Genomic DNA, 12,691 nt, shown 5'->3' on the forward strand with positions numbered 1-12,691 from the left:
GCCATATGAACATGTGCTTCAAATCACAGTAATAAGAAGAATGAACATTGAAACAATTGTGAGATTTTACTTTATATCCGGCAATCAATACCGTAGGAATTTTGGGAAGTCAAGTACAAATGCATTGTTATAAGAACTTGAAATACATCCATTCATTCTGGGAATCAATTTAGAATTGTGCCTAAAAAAGAGAATGAACCATTTATATACTTTGATCAAGAGAAAGAACCCTGGTATTAGTTATAGGCTATATGTTTTAGGCAAAAGAGAATATAATACCAAATATTCAGGTTTGGAAGTAAGAGGAAACTCCATTGATTTGGGAATGAAAACAATGGGATGTTATTGTGTAATAAGAAATGGTGAATAGGATGAGTTTAGATTTAGAAGTAGTTGAGACATAGAGGATATCTACTCTAATCTTCTCATTTTACAGATGAGGAAACTAAGACCCAGACACATTAAATGATTTATGCCAAATCACACATGTCTTAAGTGGAAAAAAATAGCATTTGAACTTTAGTCTTCTAACTCCAAATGTAGTGCTCACTTCCCATTGTATCATGATACCTCCAAAAGAACCATAACCCTGAACTATATTTAGATTTATATGAACTGATGCAGAGTGAAGAAGCAGGGTCAAAAAAATAATATACACCGTGACTTGTTTAGTCATTTTCAGTTGTGTCCAACTCTTTGTGATGCCTTTTGGGATTTTCTTGGAAAAGATACTATGTGTTTTTTTATTTCCTTCTCCAACTCATTTTGCAGATGGGAAACTGAGGCAAAGAGGGTGAAGGGACTTGTCCAGGGACACACAGCTAATAAGTGTCTGAGGTCAGATTTGAACTCAAAGATGAATCTTCTTGACTTTATCCATTGTGCCACCTAGCCACACCCACACTCAATGAATGATAAGGTAATTGAAAATAACTCTAAAGTAATAGAAACACAGTAGTGGTCTTGGGGAGCAGATAATTAAACATCCTTCTCTTCTTTTGGTAGAGAGATTGTAGACATATACAATAGAATGGTGTCTAGGTAATTAAATATAATCATTGTGTTAGGAATATAAAAATCAAAACAATCAGCAAGGATGGCAGACACTGCTTGAAGTGTCTTTGACAGGAATAAAAAGGAAGACAAAAACAAACCCTGACCTCAAAAAATTTACATTTTAATGGGGGGCAGATATACAAAGAACTACATATAAGATTTCATATAAAATAGATGAAAGATAGCAGCTGGAAGAGTGGAGGGCCATGACAGGCCTTCGGCAGAAGGTAACGGCAGCTAGGAGGTGCCATGGCCTTGGAGTCAGGCGGATGAGAGTTCGAATCTGGTCTCAGACATTTGACACTCACTAGCTGTGTGCCTTTCAGCAAGTCTCTTAGCCTTGATTGCCTCGCATCCAGGGCCATCTCCAGCTGTCCTGATTAATATCTGGCTGCTGGACCCAGAGGAGGAGGAGAAGGAGTGAGGCTGGTGACTTAGCACAGCTCCTCTTCACTTAAATCCAATTCATGGTCTTGTCATGGCATCACCTCCCTGATGTCATGGTCTACTTTGAGAATGAAGTACAGACATCAACTGCAGAAGGGTTTGAAGGAAACTAAGCATTATAAGAAGTGGAGATGAGGAAGGAAAGAATTCCAGGCTTGGAGGTGGGGAAGTGAGGTGCAAAGAAACTAAGACAAATAGAGAGACCTATGGGGTTGGGGATGGGGGGGCAGAAGTATGACTTGGACTATGGATTTTGTTGGAGGGGGGAGTAATAGGAAGGGGCTAGGTTGCAAGGTGCATCCAGTGACAAAGGACTTTATAGTTGAACCTAGATCAATATAAGTTATTTTCTTTAAAAAGTTTATAAATGGGTCAAGACCTGAAAAAAGTGTATCCCATTATGCCATAAATCCAGTACCTTCCAAAGGGAATTTTTCCTCTCAATAAAGAGGTCATAAGTTCATGAGTATACCTACACTTTCACTGGCTTTCTGGTTCAGAAATTGAATTTATATTGCTTATATTGCTCACAATAATTTAGCAGACTTCGTTGCAATGAAAAACTGAATAGCAAATAGCTTAGACTTAATTCATTATTGTTTCATTTCTGTATCATCTGATTTTTGGTACCCTTCCAAAAACACTTCAGCCCATAAGATCTTGTGCTTATCCAAAGCCGTAGAGATTTTTATCACCAAGAGTATATAGTATCCTTTATGAGATAAGATGCAGAATTTTGGGAAAGATTCAGGCTGTTCTTTTACTTATATAACTCTAGTTAAAGGTCTTTCACATTCTATTTCCATTTATTTTTGTCAGATTCTTGCATTTGATTTGAATCAGTTTGATGTAAGCAACAGGGAGCTGTCATTTCATGACCACAGATTATATCTAGTGTGTTTAGTAAGATGAAAGAATATTATACCTAAATGATAAATTGTTGGCTTTACCTTTGGGATGTTGGTATTATTTCCAATATTCCTTTTAGCATAAACATTGCAAGGCTAATGAAACCACTCTAACCAGTGATATCTTAAACCAGTCACAATACTATATTTATTTAGCTTAGCTTTTAAAATAGACTGCACGTGTACAAAAACCTGAGGCCCTTAGACAAACACAAGTTACCAGCTAAGGAATCCTATGACTTTTTGTTATACCTGTGATTATAGAAAGAAAAGGCTACAATTAATGCATTGTGAATTCAAATCTTTGAGAAAGCTTTGATGAAATCTAAGAGGCTGGGTTCAAAGCCAAAGTATTTGTCTACATATTTCCTTTACTGCTGACTTCACAGTAAAGAAGAGGGCTTTGAGCCAAACAAATGTGGATTCTGATTACTCAGAGCTTCATTATAACTTACAATTAAGTATTTAAAGTGATTAAAGCCAGGATTCCTTGAAACCACAAGTTCCAAATCTCCAGATCTGCTCAGTCATTTTTGTACATATAATATCCTCTGGATTATTTTAATACTTGATATTCTGGTTCTGAGTGCTGCAGGTTTGCTGTTGATGGGAGAATAGTTATTAGCATATTAATACAATGAGATTAAAAATTAACCTTTGTCACCTTCGAAGTCTGTGAGACTATGACCCTGAGATACAGGATTGGAGAGAAGAAGGTATGAGTGAAAGGAGATTGATTGTGAAGGTATGTATGGCAGTAACAAGTTCTGGAGTGTAGGGGTGAAGAGATTCCAAATGCAAGCAATAGCTTAGGATAGGCACCTTTGTGCCTGGGGAAGAAGATGGGACAAAGAAAGACTTAATAGGAGTGATCTGGCTCTGAGCCAGACTTATTTGACTCTAAGGCTAGTGGTCCAGTAAGACTTTTATCCCCTTTCTGTGTAATCAGAACCTTTTTATTTCCATTATTAGGTAGGCACCTAATAAATATCCATTGATTAACTGATTGATATTTGTTTATATGATCTCCAACCCCCCCAACCCCAAGCTTGTTCTAATAGCATGCTTTGCTAGATGCACTGTGTGCTCAGAATATGGACTCATCAAATTCTTATCTTCTGGTTTAGGAATTGGCTTTTCTGCTACAACCTAGAGCTCTGATTGCCTCATTCTCATCTCCTTTAAAGAAGCTATACCAGGGAGATAGTTAACTATAGAATATTTGTGAGTCTGAACAGTACTAGGCCTTCCCCAATGGAATGTATGGATGGTGGCCATCATAACAGCTATATTCTTTTCTTGGCTATTAATCACTATGTTCTAAGTTAATTTAATGAAAGAATAAAGAAGTCAGAAAGTGAGTGATGTTTAGGGCATTAAAGATTCTATAGTAACAGTAGAGTCAGAAGCCTGGTTTCAGATTTCCAATCTAATACTTACTTGCTATGGGACCAAGGGCAAGTCACTAAACCACTGTGGGTCTCAATCAACTTCCTGAGACTTTTTAAACAAATTATAGATGGGAGGACAGCTAGGTGGTGCAGTGAATAGAGCACCGGCCCAGGAGTGCCTGAGTTCAAATGTGGCCTCAGACACTTAATAATTACCTAGCTGTGTGACTTTGGGCAAGTCACTTAACTCCACTGCCTTGTAAAAACCAAAAACAAGTTATAGATGGGTGGTGGCAGTCTGCATTGTAGTGAATGCCTTACCTCCAGGAATCACAGATCCTTTTAGCATATATATATATATATATATATATATATATATATATATATACCTTTGAAATATTAGAGAATTTTAGCTTTTCTTTATTTAATGTATATGTCAAATGTCAGGCCATTGCCCATCTCAGTACACTTCAATTCCCAAATAATTGAGATCTAACAGGCACACTTAGAAGGGTCATTAAATAATAATAATTAACTCAGATGGTACCTTAAGGATACACAAAGAATTTTTCCTACAATCCCTTTGAGAGGTAGGCAATGAAAGTATCATTATCATTACTTGACCAATTGGAGTACTAAAGTTCAGAAAAGGGACTTACAAGTAATCAGAGTCAGGATCCAAACCCAGGACATAACACAACTTCAACTCCAGCATTCATAGCATTTCATTATACCAGAGACAGAAGTATGTTGTTGCCATATTCCCTAAACAATGGATGACCAAAGGCTTTTATGACTAACATTCATAAATTATAACATGTTGCCAAAATGTTCCCATTTTAACTGAAATTCTGATGAAACTTTTGACTGAAAGAAGGACAGTTGAACAGTTTCTGCCATTTCAACATTATATACCCTTCTGGAAAATTCAAACTTGACTTATAATTCAAGATGTACAATGTCTGAATTTCCCTATTATGGGTAAATACATACATAATACTTATGTTTGTATGTATCTATATGTCTATACATATGTATGTATTGTTTATGTTTAAGTTGGGTAGTTAAATTAGACTTGTCATAGACATAAACATACACAATGAATGGGGTCCTGTCTCTGGCTTAATATTTTCTCTTAATATTTTCATTCCTTCAATTGTCAAAGGAGATAATAATTGTAAAATACTTAGCATAGTGTCTGGAACATAGTAATTGCTCATTAAATGTTTGTTCTTCGCCCTGTTTCCTTCTATTCAGTGAAGTAGCACGCTTCAGTCTCTCCCTTCCATTGGGTGACCTCCTTAAAGGAGTGCTAGATTTATATTCAGAAGACTTTTAAGAGTGCTAGATTTATATTCGGAAGACTTGAGTTTGAATTCCACCTCAGACATTGACTACTTTTGTGATCTCGAGGGGGGAAAAATCACTTAATACTTTCTGGGCATCAGTTTATTGTCTGTGAAGTGAGGTGGTTGGATTAGATGACCTCTAAGACTCCTTTCCTATGACCATTCATTTAGATAACATGAAGAAAACCAGTTCTACCACAATGAACAAAGTAGCAAAAGAAGTTGTTAGTATCCTGGGTCACTCAGGAGCTCTCAAGGTGACCTGGAGAAAATCTTTAAAGTGTGATATGATAAATTCATCAGTAATTTTCCACATCCTTCAATAGAGAATCTCAGCTTACACTATGGTCCCATTTTCCTGAACCTGACAACAACAGACCCATCACACACACACACACACACACACACACACACACACACACACACACACACATCTGTACCCCTGACTGCTATTGAATTTTTACTAATTTTTCTTTTTTATTTCTTCTTAAATGGTTTAATGATACTGTATTAATATTTTACCTCAAAGGTGGGGAAAATTATATTATGTAAAAGAAGATTAATATGATCTTTGCATGTAGATTACAGAATAGTCCATAACTAAGAGAAAATTTGAATGGCCTTTGTTTTTCCTTAAGTATTCCCAGTCTATCTGATGGTCTCTTTAAAGGTGCATGAGAAATTTAATAATTAATGTATGAAGGAAGCATGTAATATTTGGTTAATCACTACCCATTGTATTAAAATGTAACATTTATACAATATCAGACAATGAATTATTAGGAGTAAGATTATATCTTTATTGGCATTGCTTAACATCACAAAATTTCAGATTATGAACCATTTGGAATGAGAATATGTCTCATCATTGTTACCTAACCCAACATTTATCATATAAACCTCAAGAAAGAAGATTTTGGTTTAAAAGGTCAAGTAGATTGTCAGAAATCTGATTGACTTTTTAGTAATTGCATATTGTCAAAAGTGATGTATATTTATTTAAAAACAAAAAAAGTTTGTTGTACTCCCAATTAATGTTACAGTTTAATTAATCACAGTTTTAGAAAGGGAACAGAGATTTATTCTTCAAGTGTCTGCTAGGTTCTAGAGAGGAGAGTAAATAGGGCTTGTTTCATTCTTTGTAATTTCCCCCCCAACAGCTAGAACAGCTTCTACCACATAATTTGTGCTTGAATAACCAATCAACAAGCATTAATTAAATACTTCCTTTGTGTAGGACACCATATTAAGTTGTGGAAATCAAAAGTAGCCCCAGAAACCTGTAGAGTGACAAAGAGAAGCTAACCCTAAAATTACAGTTTAGCTATGGAAAAGCAACATATTAGAGGTTTAGTGAAAGAAGACTGGATTTGGAACTGGAAAAACTAGGCTCCAATATCAACCCCATTAATATCATTCAAGACATGAAGAATTCTTTCTGACTCCAAATTTATGCTCTTATGAGAGTCAAGTTGATGGAAAGTAACAGATTTTTCAACAAAGCATTTAATAAAAATCTCTCATTATCCTTCTAGACAAAATGGAGAAACATGAATATTAATTAAATGGAAAGTATAAATAACTTACAGTTTAATGATGGGAGCTAAAAAATTGCTAGGTGGTGCAGTGGATAAAGCCTGGAATTAGAAAGACTTCTCTTCCTGAATTTAAATTGAGTCTCTTCTTTTGTGCATCACTATCACTCCTATTCTCCCCACCTCAAATAAAAACCCTTCCTTATAACAAACACAGTCAAGCAAAACAAAAAATTCAAGTCTCAGACACTTACTCGTTATTATGATCCTGAGCAAATCACCTAATCCTGTTTGCCTCAGTTTCCTCATCTGTAAAGTGATGAACTGGAGAGGGAAATGGCAGAGCACTCTAGTATCCTTGCCAAGAAAACCCCCAGATGGTGAAGAGTTGGACAGGACTGAAAACAACTGAACATACAAAGAATAGTGGTTAACAGATCCACATCAACCTGGAGTAAAGTGTTTTGTGAGGTCCAGCAAATGCAATTATAATCAGGCAAACCAAAGGCACATATTATGTCTGAGAATGTGTATATCTTCTTTTACATTTCTCCAAGCACTCCAGGAATCTGTCCTTGATTTTATCATGTTCAACATCTTCAACTGTGATTTGGATGAAATTGTAGGAAGCATGTTGATCAAAATTGTAGATGGCATGAGTCTGGGAGAGACTTAACACATTGGACAACAGAAGCAGAATTGTAAAAGCAGACTAGATGAATTTTTTAAAAATTTAAATTTTGACCTGTACAATCATCAGCAACCACAAATATTTTCAAATATTTGAAATCTTATTTTATATATCACTTTTAAAAAGTTTTATTAAACTCAATATAATAGTATTATGTTTGTCTATGCTCTGAATTTTTCTCTAATGTGTATTTGAAAACATTCCATTGATTCTTTTCTTTTTTGCATCATTATCACCCCTATTCTCCCCATCTCAAATAAAAACCCTTCCTTATAGCAAACACAGTCAAGCAAAATAAACACACACTATATTTGAAAATATATATCTCCTTGTACATCTCTAGTTATTTCCTTTTCTGTCAAAAGGTGAGAAGCCTTTCAAAGTTGTTTTCTTTTAAACTGCTATAATCACTGTACAAATTTTTCTCTCACTTTTGCTTACTTCAGGCTGTATTTATTTTTTTCAGGTTTCTCTGAATCCTTCTGTTTTGTCAGTTTTTTATGATTCAATAATCTTTCATCACATTTACATACCAAATTTTTTTTTCAGACATTCCCCAATTGATGAATACCTACTTTGTGTCTAGATGGAATTTTGGTAGAGCTACATGTAAGATTCTGTATTGGGGGCAGCTAGGTGGTGCAGTGGATAGAGCCCTGGCCTTGGAGTCAGGAGTATCTGAGTTCAAATCCGGCCTCAGACACTTAATAATTACCTAGCTGTGTGGCCTTGAGCAAGTCACTTAACTCCATTGCCTTGAAAAATCTTAAAAAAAAGATTCTGTATTGGGTTCAGATGCTACTGAGTGTTGAAGTAGTTAGAGAGCCAGTCCTGGAGTCAGAAAATTATCAGGAACATCTGAGTTCAAATCTAGCTTCAGACACTTATTTAAGACCCTAGGCACTTAACCCAGCTTAAATAACTTAAACTTAATTCAATTTTCTCTAGAAAGGGAGCTTGAGGAGGAAATGTCAAAATATTCCAATATCTTTGTCAAGAAGACCCCAAAAGGAGTCACAAAGAGTTTAACATGACTGAAAAATGACTAAACAGCAACAATAAAACAATTGGGTTCAAAAACATTAATTGCATAGGTAAAGGATGAAAAGAAAACAGACAACAATTCTGAAATATCCTAGTGAGGGGAACATTAAAGAAATAAAACTCCTAAGTACCTGAGGCTCTTTGCAATTCAACAACTTTCATCTCTTTCATTTGGAGCTAAAACTTTATTAATTTTTAGTGTAGTTGCCTACAAGTCATTTGCATAGTTTAAGGTACTATTTGTTTTAATCTGTTCTTAGCTACTTCTGAGACTATAGGTAATTAACTACTTCTCTACTTGGTATTCATTCTTAGTTCTCCTTTGGATTTCATTTTTTCCTATATCCAATTCTTTCCTCTTTCTTTCACAGGTCCTTTTCCTTCTATAACTTCATCTTTTTGGTCTCTTTCATGCTTCCTTTTCTTCACTTTAGCTTATTCCTTGGCATTTTTCCTCCATTTTAAGACTAGAAAAATAGGTAAACAAAAATCTACTGCCTCTCCATCATCTCCTAATGCTCTTCTTCCAAACTCAGGGTCAGAATTCTGCTTCCTTTCTGAGATTTCAACATTGTTATTATGGGAGATACCAAGGGAAGTTTCAAGGCAGCTGATCTGCTCAAGTAATCCTTCAATGTAAGATAGGGAATCTTGACTTTTAGGGAACTGGATCTAGGACTTTTGCTCTGAAAAACAAACAAAACTTCACATGTGTTGTAAATGAAAGAAACAAAAGCTTGCTAGAGTAAGAGAAAATTGTAGATTTTATTCACAAACCTTGCAAGATACAGGGTGAGGCAGGAGGTAGCATTGGAACATCAGGTAATTAATAGTCTTCAGAAACTTTTTCCCTCCCTCTTGGATTTTCATAGGCTCTCAGAGTTTGAGTTACAATCTAAGAGGTTTACCCATCCCATGACATGTAATATGATTTCCCCCACATCATGTGATGCATGATATATTGATGAACCCAATCCTCATAGGGAATGTGTGGGATAATATTCAATTACCTTATTGTGCAAACTCAGTTGCATTAGATTAAGATCTCTAGGTCACTCTTGACTGGTTAAGGACTAGTTTCCTCTAATCTTGGGTTTGTCATGTTTGGAATGGTATTGGGAGAACTCTCCCAGTTTTGTGATTGGCTGGGGTCATTCCCCCTTTGTAATGTATTTCAAAGGAACTCCCCTCCACCCTGTGAAGATTCCTCAGGACATGCATTTCTAATCTGTTCCTTTCCATTACCCTCTCCCTATTCAAAACTAAAAAACCTAATCACTATCCCACAAATCAAACCAAAAAAACTTTCCTCATAAAGATATAGTCCAGCCTGATAATATACATCTATCTCTGAATTTTAAGTTCATTATTTCTCTGGTAGGATGTGAGTAAGGTGGTCATCTTTGGTCTTCTGGTCTTGTCATTGCCTTAATCAAAATTTTAAGGTCTTGCAAAGTTTTCTTTACAATGTTGTTGTCACTATAAATTGTTTAAATTCTTACTTTGATTAGCATCAGTCACAATTGTCTTCTTAGTTTCTAGGAAACTGTCTATTTTTTCATTTCTTATGACCCCAGAATATTGCATTATATTTAAATATCATAATTTGTTTAGCCATTCCTCAACAGGAGGATAGCCCCTTAGGTTTTAATTTTTGACTACTACGAAAAGAGTCTAATTTTTTTTTTTTTGTCTTTTGGAGTATAGGCTTAGTAGTAGTTGAGTGTGGTTTGAAATTGTTTTCTAGAATGGTTAGATTGATTCACAGTCAATTAATAGTTCCTGTATTCCAGCAGTCCCTTCAACATTTGCAGCAACTTTGCTATTTGAACTTATGCATAAATTTCAATAGATTATCTTTTAATTGACAAGAAAAAATTTGTCATTGATGTATAAATTATCCTTTTTTTCATACCACTAATACCCTAGAGGTAAGAGGAGGAGGAGGAAGGAGAAGATGAAAAAAGGAGTTGAGTAAAACATGCTATACAATCAAAACAACTTAATCCTGAATTATTCAAATTACTAATTGAAAATTAAAAATGACCAATGAACAGCAGAAGTGACATAATACTTGCTACAATAATTTTATCCAGAAGGTTGTCCATTATAAATTAATTAGGATCACAAGGAAACCCCTCCCAAATTCAGAAAGTGCCCTAAGCAGCAAAAATCTGACTTGCTTGCTAAAAAGAGAGGTGGTTGCCAAAAGCAGTGGATTAGACTATAAATCCATTTGTAAAATCTTACTAAGATGACAAGTGATTATGAATGTATCACATCATAAAACAGAGAAGCTTTAGAGTATAAAATCAATTCAAAGAAAAGTTGGCAAGATTTCCAACTGAGTTAAGATTTCCCCATGGTCATTTAAGGATGAAAATGGAAGGAGGACTACAAATTTAAAAAAATGGAAAAGATTTGCAAAACTCATTATATCAAAATTGTTTTTTTCATCAAAGATAATAGAATCATCATGCATTGGCCCAACATCACAGTGCTGAATATGCTTAGTGAGGAAGTATGAACTATACCAGAGAAGAGAGAGAGAGGCAATAAAAGCTATAGTTGGGACCAAGAATAGATAGAAGAGATCTTTGTTAGGGGTAACAAAGGATGTCAGATGTAAGGATGTCAGAAGGGACTTTTTTTTTTAAGCAAGGTAATGGGGTTAAGTGATTTGTCCAAGGTTGTACAACTAGGTAATTATGTGTCTGAGGTTGGACTTGAACTCAGGTCCTCCTAACTCCAGGAGCAATGTGCCACCTAGCTGCCCCAGAAGGGACCTTTAAAAGTGATGAAGCTAGCTAAGGCATAGGAAAATCTTGGAAGTTATTACTATTAAAAATTTAAACATCAGTAATCATCAACCTAAACATTTACTCTCCCAATATATTTGAAAATCATTTATATAAGAATTAAGGATAAACTTTATGAAGCTATTAGGATCAATAGGCTCTTCTTTTAAGAAAGATTTTATTTATTTTGAATTTTACAATTTCTCCCCATTCTTGCTTTTCTCCCCCCAACCCCCACAGAAGGCATTCCGTTATTCTTTACATTGTTTCCATGGTATATGTGATCAATAGACTTTTACGAGACATTCAACAATGAACATCTTTGTCATATAAGATCTCACCATATTTTCTGTTTATTGGTAAGAGCTAATAATATCCAGGACTTATAGAACACTTTAATGTTTACAAAGCACTGTTACATGTATTATGTCATTTGAGCCTTACTACAACTCTGGAAGTGGATGATTTTTTTTTTTCCTTTTACAAATGAGAAAACCAAGGCTGGAAAAGTTTAAGTGATTTACCTAGGTCACACAGTTAGTACATGTCTGAAGAAGGACTTGAACTCAGATCTTCCTGACTCCAGGTCCTAATAGTCTACCCACTGCACCACATAGATTATGAAAAAACATTTGGTTTGCTAGAAAAGTATCTTTCAGGCCACTTTTCAGGTCCTTTTACAAATAGATCAATTCTTTCTGTATTACCAAAGAGGATTTAACTCTGGTGTGATTGGGGAAGGGTGGTATATCCAGAAATAACTATTTTGAAAAAATGTTATTGTGATGGCATCAGTAACTACCAAACCATATATTTGCTTTCTCATCTCTCTAACTTCTTATAATTGTATTGAGAATATCCTTGATGAAAATATGAGTGGAGAGGGAAGAGGCAGAAATTTCATGAATAATTTTCTAAAGCAGACTACATTCACAATCATACAGTGAACTAAACAGTACAGAAATTATCAACACTTTTGTTGATTTATAAAATAAGCATTTCACTTGATAGGGCAAATTAAGGCTCTCTTTCAATAAGATTTTTTTCCTGTGAATAGTTTAAGATTGCACAAGATTCCTTGCAAGATGCAATGAGAAATAACTTTGGTCTATGATCCTCTGATTATACATATCAAAGGAGGCATAAAATAGGGAGACATGCTCATCAAAGAGTTGCCCACCACTTTCATAGAATATGTCCAGTAGAGGGTTCAAATGGAAAAACTATTCTTTCTAGGTGGTGAGGGCCTCTGGATGTTTGTTTGCAGGGGTTTTGGGTTCATTGCATTATTTCCTGGAGCACTGAAGAATCTCCTGAGATTTAAGGGTTTGATATGATGTTGAAAAAAATCAAATAGATAAATGCTTTTTGTCCAGACTATGGATGCAGTTTGACAGATAGGACATTGATTTGATTCATTGTTACAATGATCTTGGATAGGCATTGCAGATGGACAAGTGAGCTGGGTCCAG

The 12,691-nt window shown here is 35.2% G+C and overlaps 1 protein-coding gene across 1 annotated transcript in view; it reads left to right on the top strand.

Annotated features, from left to right (window-relative positions):
- Nucleotides 1-12,691, top strand: part of DEPTOR (DEP domain containing MTOR interacting protein) — a 199,581-nt gene that overhangs the window by 32,608 nt on the left and 154,282 nt on the right. The gene's annotated exons all lie outside the window — the stretch shown is intronic.

The sequence above is a fragment of the Macrotis lagotis genome, chromosome X, assembly GCF_037893015.1.
Source record: "Macrotis lagotis isolate mMagLag1 chromosome X, bilby.v1.9.chrom.fasta, whole genome shotgun sequence".
NCBI classification, from domain to species: Eukaryota; Metazoa; Chordata; class Mammalia; order Peramelemorphia; family Peramelidae; genus Macrotis; species Macrotis lagotis.